General features: G+C 41.8%; 1 protein-coding gene across 1 annotated transcript in view; it reads right to left on the bottom strand.

The window, feature by feature from the left end:
- The window catches only part of THSD7B (thrombospondin type 1 domain containing 7B), a 733,398-nt gene that overhangs the window by 603,305 nt on the left and 116,562 nt on the right, over positions 1–13,531 (bottom strand). The window lies entirely within an intron of this gene.

The following is a 13,531-nucleotide window of genomic DNA, read 5'->3' on the forward strand; positions in this document are numbered from 1 at the left end:
GAGGTATATTTAAGGCACATTTGCCATGTTCTGGCCTCAGTATAGGTAGAATTACAAAGTCACTGAATTAGAGATACAAGATGGGTGAGGTAGTGGTCTAATATCCTGGGACCAATATAGTCAAAACTGCTTACAAAATAAATAAATCACTAAGTGTGTGTTTATTCCAATTTCTTCTTTCCTTGGTGTAACTTCATTCTCTTTGAGGGAGTTACATTGGGGTGAATTTGGCACAGTCTCTTTTCCATAGGCATGCAGTAAACACAAGTGCTTAGCCCTGATACTCCAAATGTATTAAACTTATTAGGCAGAAGTTCCCAGGGCGGTACTTTACACCATTATGTAACACTGAGTGGAAATGATATAAAATGGGTAGATGCCTGGGGGAAAAAATATGATGCCAAACCTCTTTGGAAAAAGTGTGATGTAATGGTTAGAGGTGGGTATGACTGTTATGGCTACTGACATCTATTCTTCATTCTGCCACTGATTCTGATCTTGAGTAAATCAGTTAAATAAACAGAATCATTGTAATGCTGCTATAATTATTATGTACTGTATCTTACAGGTGTATTGTGAGTCTTAGTGAAGTGCTATAAAATGCTTCAAGTCCCCCAGAGGGAAGTTGCTACAGAAATGCAAATTATTAAGCAGTGAAATTCTTCATGTGTACACACAGTGTAAGATGCTATAAAAAAGTCATTAGGCCATAAAGATATGTGAATAATCATGTGGGAATTACAACATGTGAATTGGAGGGTGTGATTGGAGCTTTATATTCAACTGTTTGTATGAGCTCACCATTGATAGAGCCAAGCTGCTCTTAGCAACTTGACAATTTTCCTAAATTCCATGAGAGGAAAATAGTTGTGACTTGCTCATTTGAGTAAGTCACTCTTGTTTTGCACAATCTCCTTCCCCTTTATTGCATGCCTATCTGTTCTGGCATCACTTGAAAGTGGACTGAGGTGTATTTAATGACTGGATACCCATTATATATCATGTAAATCCTATACATTTCATCAAAAATGGAAGTGTGCAGGATGACACAAAGACAGACAGACAGACAGCTGGGCTCTTTGTTGTTTTTGTATTTCAGCTGAAATGAAAGATTTTATTCAGACAGAGGCATCATTGAAAATGTAATTGCCCTGTGTGAAATTGCCATGTTTTTCAGTAATAATAGGACAAGTTGTCATTGTTGTAAGTTCACTCACTTCAGTGGAGTTATCCCAAAAATGATTTTGGCTCACTGTGTTTAAGGGTTTATGTGCATGAAGTATGAGTCATCAGTTTGTACTTGGGTCTCACACAACTGATAATACATTCAATTCAAGCAGGAGGTAAAAAAAGAAATAGGAGGAAGAAGAGAATTGGGTAGCCAGTCATGAAAGACTGAATGGTAAGAAGAGGAGGGAAATAGTTGTGTGTTAACATTTTGGCAAATGCTGCAATGATTTACATCCTGCCCTGAGGGTTTCTTTGAGGTTTATATTGATCATCTTGAATTGTGTTTTCTTAGATCTACTAGAGAATAGCATTAATATTGGTTGGGGGAAAAGAAAGAATTTACACTTTGTTTTTACATCTTTTTCCAAAGTTTGGTAGGGAGGAGATGGACAATCACAAGGACCCACTCGTACTTCTATAGGGCTTTTCATCCATTGATCTCAACATTAATTACAGGATGTAAGCATTACCCCACAGTTACAAATGGGGAAACTGAGGCACACACACAGTTGACATGACTGGTTCAAGTTCTCACAAAAAGCCAGTAGTAGAGCTGGCAAGATAACCCAGCTCTCCTGACTGACTGGACCATGCTGACCAAATTTGAGATGTCAAATTGAGCTTGAGTCAGAACTCATCTCATTTCAGAAACCTTTAAGCAATTTTGATGTATGTTATTTTAAATGTACTTGAAATAGAGAATGCAGAGAATGGTGACCAAGAAGGACCTGAAGCCAAATAGGACTACACATGCAAATAGCTCCTGAGCTGAAATATAAAGTTACTTCCCCCATAAAAAATGCTCTGAAGTTTTGTCCACACTTACCTCTTTGACAAAGCCACATCTCAGGTTTTATTTATTCAAATAAACACCCAGGTAGCTAATCCCTTATTTTATTTTACTCCCAATACTGAGGAGACTTTAGATAAATGGTTTGGGCTTGTCCCCATCATTAAAAAGTAGTAAGATAAGAAACAAATATTAGAGAAAGTGTTATCCGATAGAAGAGTTGAGAATTCTGATCATGACAAATTTTTACTCTGAACCCAACAGAGACTGGAGAAATTGAACAGACTATAATGGCTTGTGCACTGGAGATTTTTAACATCCCCGAGACTTAGCCGAAGCAAAAACAAACATGTTACATGACTGCAAGAAACCAAAGAACTGAAAGGAGGAGGATGGTGGTGCTTCAGGGAATTACAACACATCTATCATGAAGGCAATAACCCCTGGCTGGGAGTGTTTACTACCCATGAGCCTCTGAATCCTCACTCCAGGTACTTAAAGTTTTTTAAAGGTGTTTCACTCATTTTTAATGCTTTTATTTTTACTGTTCATCACTTTCTCCTCAACTTTCCCTTTTATTAATTCAATTTCTTTCTTTGCTCTGTGCTCTCCAGGAAAGGACACAGTTTGTAAAGGTGTATATAGCTATCTTTATATTGCAGTCACTTCCACGTTCTGCCAGGCACTTTCCAAACAGAGAAAGATACAGCCCTTCTGGGGCCTCTATCATAGAGGGTCAGGGGACTTAGTGGCTAGCACGGCCGTTTTTCCATCTACACCCTGGAAGCTGGGAGAGATGCCTGGCCCATACCCCTAAGCCGGAGGCATCACAGCCTTGATCCATGTTGAGGCCTTGCTCTTAATTGAGCAGGGTAGGGCCACATAGGCCCTCCAGCTCCACCATGCCCTGGCCTCTTGGGGAGCAGCCTCAGTAGAGTCCTCCACCGTGTTTCCTAGTCTGCCATCCTGAGCCACTGCCTACTTACTCTCCTTCAGTTTGGACAATAGGGGGCCACGCCCCAATTAAGAACTGGATGATCCCAGAGTTCAATAACGGAGCTCAAAATGAATAGAGCCCCAAAAAGCCTGTCGGTTCTCAAAGGGGGTTGGAGAAAGCACTCCCTGTAGTTCTGTCTCAGGCTCAATCTTCTGTCTGGCTTCCCCGGGAGAAAGGCTTGTTCTCCTTGCAGCTGCTTTGATTTTTCACCTCAGCCTATGCTTCTGAGCTCTTTTTAACCTGCTCTTCCTGCTGGAGCATGCTCTGCAGGCTTGGAAGGGTGCAGCTACCTGGGCCTAGCGTTGTCCTTTAACTCCTTTTGGCCTAGTGTGGGGTTTGTACACCCCATCACGCCTTCATTTGTCTTTGCTGCTCTTCAAGGGAAGAGTGGAGAAAAGAATAAAAAACAGACATGCTAAGAGCTTGCGCATACTAAGTGCTGAGCATGCTGGCACTCTAGCAAAGCACTTAAACCCAGGCTTAATTTTAAACATGTGAGCAGTCTTGTTGGTTCCAATGGAGCTACGCATGTGCATGAGTTAAGCACTTGTATAAATGCTTTGCTGGACCAGTTCCACAGTGCTCAGAACCTTGCAGGACCAGTCTCTAAGTGGTCAGGGCAATGCATGGCTTATTGCATGACCACTTATTGCAGTAACCATGTGTTACTGGTTACACTTCTGTTTAATATACTCTATTTTCCTCTTCCAGTCTCCTTCTTTCAGCTACTTATCTTACTCCTAATACCAGTAGTTAAGTAGATTGGAATGTGGGGGGAGCTCTCATGGCTCCAGCCAAAGAAGGGAAAGGGAATGTTGCTTACCTAAAGCAGGGAGAGAAAGAATAACCCATGCCCAGTAGCAGTCAGTGTCTATTTTGCTCCCTATGAATGGTCATCCCTCTCCATCCACACAAGTGAGAGTTATCTCCTAAGATAAATGAAATAGGTTGTCATCCAGCTTCTTGTAAGCCTTGCCGAGTGGGTCTTCAGGTGGGATCTACATGGTCACCTACTATGTGCATAAACTGATTCTTCATCGGGACATGAAAATGCCAAACAGCAAAGGATGCTTCTTTCTAAATTTACAGTAAATACAGAATTGCATCTTAAATCTCTTAGGATGGAGATTCCACCACCTTCCTAGGTAACCCATTCCAGTGCTTCACTACCCTCCTAGTGAAATAGTTTTTCCCTAATATCCAACCTAGACCTCCCCCAGTGCAACTTGAGACCAATGCTCCTTGTTCTGTCATTTGCCACCACAGAAACAGCCTCACTCCATCCTCTTTGAAACCCCCCTTCAGATAATTGAAGGCTGCTATCAAATCCCCACACACACTCTTCTCTGGACTAAATAAGCCCAGTTCCCTGAGCCTCTCTTCTGCTGGACTCTCTCCAATTTTTCCACATCCTTTCTGGAGTGGGGGCCCCAAAACTGGACACAGTACTCCAGGTGTGGCCTCACCAGTGCTGAATCGAGGGAAGTGATTATTCCCCTCTATCTGCTGACAATGCTCCTACTAATGCAGCACAATATGCCGTTAGCCTTCTTGGCAACAAGGGCACACTGCTGATGCATATCCAACTTCTTGTCCACCATAATCTCCAGGTCCTTTTCTGAAGAAGAACTGCCGCTTATCCAGTCGGTCCCCAGCCTGTAGCTGTGCATGGAATTCTTCCATCCTAAGTGCAGAACTCTGCACTTGTCCTTGTTGAACCTCAGATGTCTTTTAGCCCAATCCTTCAATTTTCTAGGTCATTCATGACCCCTCTCTACCCTCCAACATATCTACCTCTCCCCGCAGTTTAGTGTTATCCACGAACTTGCTGAGGGTGCAATTCATCCCATCATCCAGATCATTAATGAAGATGTTGAACAAAACCAGCCCCAGGACTGACTCCTGGAGCACTCCGCTTGATACTGACTGCCAACTAGACATTGAGCTGTTGATCACTACCCGTTGAGCCCGATGATCTAGCCAGCTTTCTATCCACCTTACAATCCATTCGCCAACCCATATTTTTTTAAACTTGCTGGCAAGAATACTGTGGGAGATTAAGTCAAGATATATCATGTCCACTGCTTTCCCCATATCCACAGAGCCAGTTCTCTCATCATAGAAGGCAATCATGTTGGTCAGGCATGACTTGCCCTTGGTGAATCCATGTTGACTGTTCATGATCACCTTCCTGTCCTCCAAAGACTTCAAAAAGGATTCCTTGAAGTTCTGCTTCATGATTTTTCCAGGGACTGAGGTGAGGCTGACTGGTCTGTAGTTCTCTTTTTTAAAGATGGGCACTATATTTGCCTTTTTCCAATCATCCGGGACCTCCCCCGATCACCACAAGTTTTCAAAGATAATGGCCAATGGCTCTGCAATCACACCAGCCAACTCCCTCAGCACTCTCGGATGCATTAGATCTGGACCAATGGACTTGTGCATGTCCAGCTTTTCTAAATAGTCCTTAACCTGTTCTTTCACCACTGAGGGCTGCTCAGTTCCTCCCCATACTGTGCTGCCCAGTGCAGCAGTCTGGGGGCTGACCTTGTCTGCAAAGACCGAGGCAAAAAAAGCATTGAGTACTTCAGCTTTTTCCACATCATCTGTCATTAGGTTGCCTTCCCCATTCAGTAAGGGTCCTACACTTTCCCTGACCTTCTTCTTGTTGCTAACATATCTGTAGAAACCCCTCTTGTTACCCTTCACATCCCTTGCTAGCTGCAACTCCAATTGTGCTTTGGTCTTTCTGATTACATCCCTGCATGCTCAAGCAATATTTTTATACTCCTCCATAGTTATCTGTCCAGTTGTAGGTCTGCAGTGTTGGCAGAACTATTTAGGATAGTTTCCACAATGCCAGGATATGTTACACTTTGCTCAGTTCTTCCTTTTGCTTTCAAGAGCAGAAAAATCGTTAAAGCAATTCAAAGTTAGAAAAAATTGTAAAGAGTCAAGTAAAATAATTGCCCTAGTATCGTACTTGTGATCTCATGAGCAAAATCACAAGGCATTAGGGTATCTAGGTCATCTTCAAAGCCTGACTGCAGTGATTGGATTTATGGAGATTATAAAGTTAAAATAATTAGAGAGAGATTGAAGGTATAAATCAAATACCTGAAATTGACCTTTTGAAAATCTGTTTGTTAAACAGTGCAGATATTTAAAGCCAAAACACTCACCGGTATTATAGAAGTTATATTTAAGCATAGTGTAGGGTGGGACCTCCTTATCAATGGCCAGTTGGGATACACATATATATGTGTGAACATGGAATGGATCTCCAAAGAGCAGGCCAAGTTTTGCACTCATTTATACTTATACAACCATTAAAGCCTAAGTGGTTGCGTAAGTATAAATGAGAACAGAACTTAGCCTCACCATCTCTAATTTAAAGGCATTAACTAGAAATAATTCAGGAATTAATACCACAGCAACAGTGAAGTGAAGAATACAGCCAGCTCCATATAGAACTAAGAGGACACAGGCAGTATTAACTATTATGCTTGCTGTATTGCCTGCCATTTGACACCCACTGTTGTGACTGAAGTGAGTTTTCACTGTTTGCAATACATACAGCATTAGGAGCCATATTCTGCTCCTTCACATGGGTGCCAGCGTAAGGGGCTGCGATGAAGTTCAAATTACTCCAGAATAACATTGATAGGATCAGTTCTGGGCCCAGAGCCAGGGTGACCAGATAACAAGTGTGAAAAATCGGGACAGAGGATGGGGGGGCAATAGGCACCTATGTAAGAGAAAGCTCCAAATATTGTGACTGTCCCTATAAAATCAGGACATCTGGTCACCCTACCCAGAGCCAACCACTGGTGGTCCTCAGTCGGTTATGCAAAAAAAAAAAAAAAGTGGTCTTTATTTGGCTGTCACTCCCTTCAGGCAGGGCACCATCTATACCATGGCACCATCTTTCCCAGTGCAGCGGGGTGATTTGGTCAGTCATCAGGCCTAGTTTGGGCCTCTGACAGCCTTCATTTCAGTTCAGTGTCCCTTGTTCTCTGGAGGAGGTCCCTGCTGGACTGGCTTCTGGGATGGTAACCCCTTGCCCTGCCCTTCTTGGGGCATGTGGTTAGTAGGGGGGCCCAGGCCCTCCTGCTTCACTAGGTCCTGGCCCAGGGCACTGAAAGTATAGCAGTGGGGTTGGCCTGGGTTCAGCCTGCCCCTGTGCCCCTTCCTACAGCACCCTGTGCCTCAGTTTAGGGTGTGCTCACAATCTGAGTTACAATCCTTGCTTCAACCCCCCATAATCTAGGGCCAATACCTGTGACCCTTAGGTAACCTTTCCATAAGTTTGTGTCACAAAACCAGGAACAGGAAGACTCCCAGCCAGACCCCCTCCATAGCAGAGCAGTTCTACTCCAGGAAATGGCTTCTCGAGCTTCTTTTATACTGGTCCTTTCCCCAGAAACATGCTCAGCAGTGCCAAGTAGTGGGACAGGGCCTTTTGGGCCCAGTACTGCACCAGCCCTCTCTTGCCTCAGTGTGGGATCTATACACCCCAGCTCATCCAACAACAAGCAAGGCACTAGGAGGATTCCACAATATTCCTGCATCAGGCCTACCTTCCTTCAGGGAGCTGACAGGCAGCAGTCTCTCAAGCAGTTCCTGGTCCCAGCTAGTCTTCTCAGACTGAGAGCTAGATGTCTACTCTCCTACCCAGCCAGCTTCCAACTGATCTGGGCTCTCCCCTTTTAACCTCTCCAAACCTGGCACCTATTGCAGATGTAGCAGGACAGAAGTGGACTGAACCCAAGAAGCTCATTACCCCTTTCCTGGCCAGTCTAGGGTTTGACTATCCTATCAAAAGTACCTAAATAAGACAGCAGGATTTAGCCCAACAATTTTAGAAGCAAGGCTGGATCAAAATTTCTTGTCTAAACTGTTTGATGGAAAATTGAGTTTTTCCACAAAAAGTGTTTGTTTCTTTGTTTTGCAAAAGCAAACCAACCCCACCCGACCCCAAACATACATATTGGCCAAAAAAATCAAAATATGTAAATTCAAAAGGGCAAAGTAATGCCTCAAGGGAACTATGGCCTGGATGCCTTAAATTTCCATTCCCTCTCCCATGGAAGGCCACACTACAGCCCCTGTGATGCACCACAGCCAGGCATTCCTATGATGCATCCCAGCCCCTCACCAAGACAGGACAAGGTGGTACGTCGTGGGATACGTACTCCAGACAGCAAGCCCAGCCTATAGAGAAGAATGAGAGTATAAAGTACCTGAAGGTTCCCTGGGGCACCAAAGCACTCATTTGAAGAAGAAAAATAGTTTGTAACTGAAATATTTTGCAGGGGAAAATATTTTGTGACCAGTTCTAGTGAGAAGTTGGTATATTTCTGATCGAGTGAAATAACATGGGGCTGGAGAATCACAGCCCCAATCTTCGCTTGTATTTTGCCCTACAGCACACCCAGAGAGAATCTTACATTGTTTTAGGTAAGCTATTTGGACAGTGCTATAGCGTCAACCAGACATAATCCAACTTCTTTGAACGTTAACATTCTTTTTATTTCAGCAACATGCCTATATCTTGGCAATAGTTCCACAGACATACACTTTCCAAAGTTGTCAACAAAACATACAGCTGGTTTACTATAGACATAATAGTTGATTTATTACACACAAATACTTAAAAGTGGGGAAATGTTAACTAAACAACCAGTAATGCATTTCAAATTGAAAATAAGATATAAATAAATAGGCACTCAGTCACTGTGACACTGTATAATCTTTTAAATAGGTAGGTGGAAATTTTTCCCCCTCTAGGACACGTCAATTCAATCTTTGCAAAAGGTAATTCTGTCATCAATGTTGTTCCTGAAAATACAACTTTTGGTTCAAAACTGTCATTCTACAGTGTGGTAACTGGAACAGTCTGTCCCTGAGATCTCTCTGTAACAGTTGATATTGTGTCCAGCAGCTGCTCCTCCAGAAACTGAGCAGGAATCTAACTGGGCATTTTCAATTGACAAGTCCATTGCTGCTGTACTAACATCTGCCGAGTTAACCATAATCCTTTTTTGCACATGTAGGTGCAGAACCCTCTGTCCCCCCGAATTACAGTGTATGAGACTGGCCCTGTAATATCTTGAATGGCAGCTGGCATCCTGAAGACTACGGCAGTAGTATAGAATCCTCGAAAGCTTGTCCCTGAGCTGATTTCCAATACTATTTAGCCCCCTTTTTCAGTAACATCTTCATTACAAGTGTTGGTAAGTTTGGCAAAAAAGTAGCATAGAATCATAGTGTTAGAAGAAACCACAAGATCATCTAGTCTAATCCCCTGCCAAGATGCAGGATTTGTTGTGTTTAAACCATCCAAGACAGATGGCTATCCTGTCTCTTCTTGACAACCTCCAGTGAAGGAGCTTCCACGACTTCCCTAAGCAGTCAGTTCCATTGTCCTACTGTTCTTAGGAAGTTTTTCCTGAGATTTAGTCTAAAATCTGCTATGCTGTATTTTGAACGCATTGTCTCTTTTCCTGCCCTCTGTGGCAAGAGAACAATTTTTCTCCATCTTTTATACAGCAGCCTTAAGTATTTGAAGACTGCTAACATGTCCCCCCATAATCTCCTCTTTTCCAAAAGAAAACACACCCAGTTCCATCAGCCTTTGCTCATATGGCTTGCATTCCATCCCTTTGATCATCTTTGTGGATTGCCTCTGTATCCTGTCGTTTCTCTGTATCCTTCCTATACAGCAGTGACCAAAGTTGACACTACTCCAGCTGAGGCCTAACCAGCACCGAGTAGAGCACTTCCCATGACTTGCATGTTATGCCTCTGTTAATGCAACCCAAAACTGCATTTTCTTTGTTTGGAACAGCTCCACATTGTTGACTCATGTTGAGGTTGTGATCCACCACAACTCCCAGATCCTTCTCAGCAGTGCCGCTGCCAAGCCAGTTATTCCCCATTCTGTATTTGTACATTTAGTTTTTATTCCCTAAGTGTAGCACCTTACATTTGTTTTTGTTGAATTTCATTTTGTTGCCTATAGCTCAGTTCTCCAATTTATCAAAATCCCTTTGATTTTTAGTTCTATCCTCCCAAGTGTTTGCAAACCCCCAACTTTGCATTATCTGCAATTTGATCAGAATGCTCTCTATTTCTACATCCAGGTCATTAATAAAGATGTTAAATAACACCAAACCCAGAACATATCCCTGTGGAACCCCCCTTGAGACCTTCTTTCAATCTGACACAATTCCAGTAATAGTTACTCTGTTTGCGGTTGTTTAACCAATTATGTATCCACTTAATGGTAGTTCTACTGAGCCTGCATTTCTCCAGCTTACTTAGGAACAAAAAGTCATGTGGGACTGTGTCAAAAGCCTTGCTAAAGTCCAGGTATATTATGTCCACGTCATTCCCCCATCCACCAAACTAGTTACCTTGTCAAAAAAGGGGGGGAAAAAACCAACCTGTTTGGCATGATTTCTTTAGTAAAATTCTTAGTATTATTGTAGTAATTCAGCCAGCATAAGCAGGCTTTCAGATCTGAAATATTCCTATATGTAGGTGCACTCCAAATTGCTTTGACTTTATCTTTCACTGGGCATAGTACCTGGGCATCCACTTTATATCTCAAGTATAACACTTATGTGCCAGGACTAAACACTTACTCTTTTTCAGGTGCAGACCTGTTCCCTTTAGCTTGTTTAGCACTTCAGCTAAATTTTGTAAGTGTTCTGTTTCAGTGGTACCTGTAATTAGCATTTCATTCAGATATACTGCTCCACTGGAACTCCCTGAATCAATGCCTCCATGGCTCTTTGGAAAATAGCCAGGGCTGAGGACATACCAAAAAGTAACTGATTATATTTAAAACAGTCCTTTGAGCATTTTGAGTGACTGCTTGTAATCTTCTTCCAGTACAATCTGTTGTTAAGTATGGCTCATGTCTAACTTGGCGAACAATTATGCTCCTACTAAAACTGCAAACAGATCTTCAATTTTTGAAATTGGCTGTTTTAATTGTGAAACCTTGTTTATAGTCAACACCATCCAGCTTCAAACACCGGTACTATTGGTGCAGCCCATTCAGAAAAAAACTTTACAGATTCAATACCACCAGTTGCGTGTTGTCTTTTTAAACACAATTTCAACTTTTTATTTCACAGCAAAGGGTACAAGTTTGGGCTTGAAACAAAACCTGACAGTTTTTTTGTAGATTTTAGCAGTAGTGCCTTTTTAAAATGCCCACTTCATCTTTAAGTACTTCCTTACATATATTTTAAACAGTTTCCAGAATTAGATCTTGTGATTTCAAGTGATATATCTTTCCTTTCCACTCCAGTGGAAAGGAGTCAGCCTACCATTCTACTGGGCAAGTTAGGGCCAGTACCAGTAATCACTAGCAACAGTAAATGCCTTACTTGACTCTGATGGCTAACCTTCACATTGGTGGCTCCCAGTATTTTTACCACTTCTCTAGTATGTTTTTAATTTTACCCTGCATTACTGCAGTGGAAGTGGTTCACTACCTTTTCACCAGGTATCATATGCTTCTTGGTTCATAATAATCATGCTACATCCCATGTCAAGCTCAAATCATACCCCCCCCCACACACACACACACACCCCATTTCAAGTGAGGCCAATGTGGCTGGGACCTACTTTAGGTATATTTGTTACCCATTTACTATAGATAGTATAAGCTACTTCCATTTTTTCCTTCTCACTACTTTCCTCCTGCAGTACATGAAAGGTATCATAGCGATTAGATTGCTTTTTATCATGGTTTTGTATGTCTGCTTTCTTGGTTTTGTTTCAACTTTCTTGAATGTGCCCAGTCAATCCACAAATGTGATTTTTAACTCAGCAGACCATTGGTGCCTATTAACTATCTCTGTTTTAACTGCCTCCACAATAATACTCTCTGCTAGACAATTAGATCTGTTTCTAGGTTGCCTTGCAATTTTGTGCACAGTACCTTGTATTTCCTGCATGCTATTTCCATCTCCCCAGGCTCCTGTGACTTATGTTTGTAAATCCTGTACATTTTTATTTGCAGATTCCATAGCCTGGACCAATTTCAGAGCTATTTCAAATGTTCACTGTGGTTCAGACAGTAATCTTCTTTGCATTTTGTCATCATTAATGCCACAGACTAATCTGTCTCTTAGCATTTGTGTCAGAAGCACACCATAATTACAATCTTGAGACAGCTTCCTCGGTTCTGCCACAAACTCTCCTCCTGTCACCCTGGATTTCCTTGTCCCAGAGTTAAACTCAAATCATTCTGCTATTTTACTGGGTGTTGGGTTGAAATGGTTTTTATTTTAAAATAACAGCTTTACTAAGCTCATCAAAAGTTTTTATCCCTGAGCTTTTTAGGGGTTAGCAGGTTTCTCATTAAACTGAAGTCTTGACCCCTACACTGCCAAGTATTATCGTTTCTTCTCATCTTCACCTATAATAGCATTAGCAATGAATAAAATATATTTTTCAGTATTCTTCCCAAATTAAGTGTTGTGGATTAAATAGTCCCATATATTGCAGCCATTTCACCTGTGTTTCTATGGGTGTATAGACCTTATTTACAGATGTCTTCCCAGACCTATTTCTCTTTTTTCTTTCAGCTCCACCTCACCACCATATGTTGTAATATAAACAAGATATAATCCAACTTCAAGTATTAACAGTCTTTTTAGTTCAAGCAACTTGCATACATCTTTGCAATAGCTCCATTGACCCACACTTTCCAAAGTTGACAATGCACAACACAACCCTGGAACAGCCAAACATTTCCTTGTTTTAAGCTATCTGCCTACTCCCCCCAATGGCTGGATTATACACTGTAGAATAGACAATGTCTCTTTAAATTATCTGGTCATTTTGTTTCCTAAAAGTAACTGAGGATAGAGATGGGGTAGGAAGAGGCATATGTACTTTGGTTACATATTGGACTTCTGTAGAATAATTTGGGGAATAGTTACCGTGACCTGATTAGCATCCCTTTTAGTGGTTTTAAAACATTTCAGACAGTGGGGGTATTGCAGGGCATGCGAATAGATCCCTAGATAGCACCACTTCATATGTGAAGAAGGGATCAGCTACTAAATATAACTGTGCATTGATTTTTGCTGACTAACATGGAGAAAATCTTTTTCTCCTAGTGGTTCAAGGTTCTTTTATCCCTGCACTTGAGGGGTGGGGTGGGGTGGGGTGGGAGAAGAGGGGGAAATAGCTAGCCATTGTATTCTACAAAATATTCTTGCCTGTAGTCTTCTTGAAATATCAATGACAGATAATGGACTACATTTCATATTTGAGAAGTAGTTTTTTTAAAAAAAAAAAAAAGACTGAAAGCAATGACACTCATTAGATTTGCTCTTCTGCTTCCGATGGCAAGGCAGAGTAATTTTCCTCATACCTGCTCCTTTGCCCCCCACCCCATTTCTTTCCCATTCGTCTTTAGTCTCGTTTTACTTAAAAACTCATTTCGTTGTCTCCTGAGCTCATTAATGTTCCCTGCTTCAAAGGCC

Source organism: Mauremys reevesii, linkage group 11 (genome assembly GCF_016161935.1).
Source record: "Mauremys reevesii isolate NIE-2019 linkage group 11, ASM1616193v1, whole genome shotgun sequence".
Classification (NCBI taxonomy): Eukaryota; Metazoa; Chordata; order Testudines; family Geoemydidae; genus Mauremys; species Mauremys reevesii.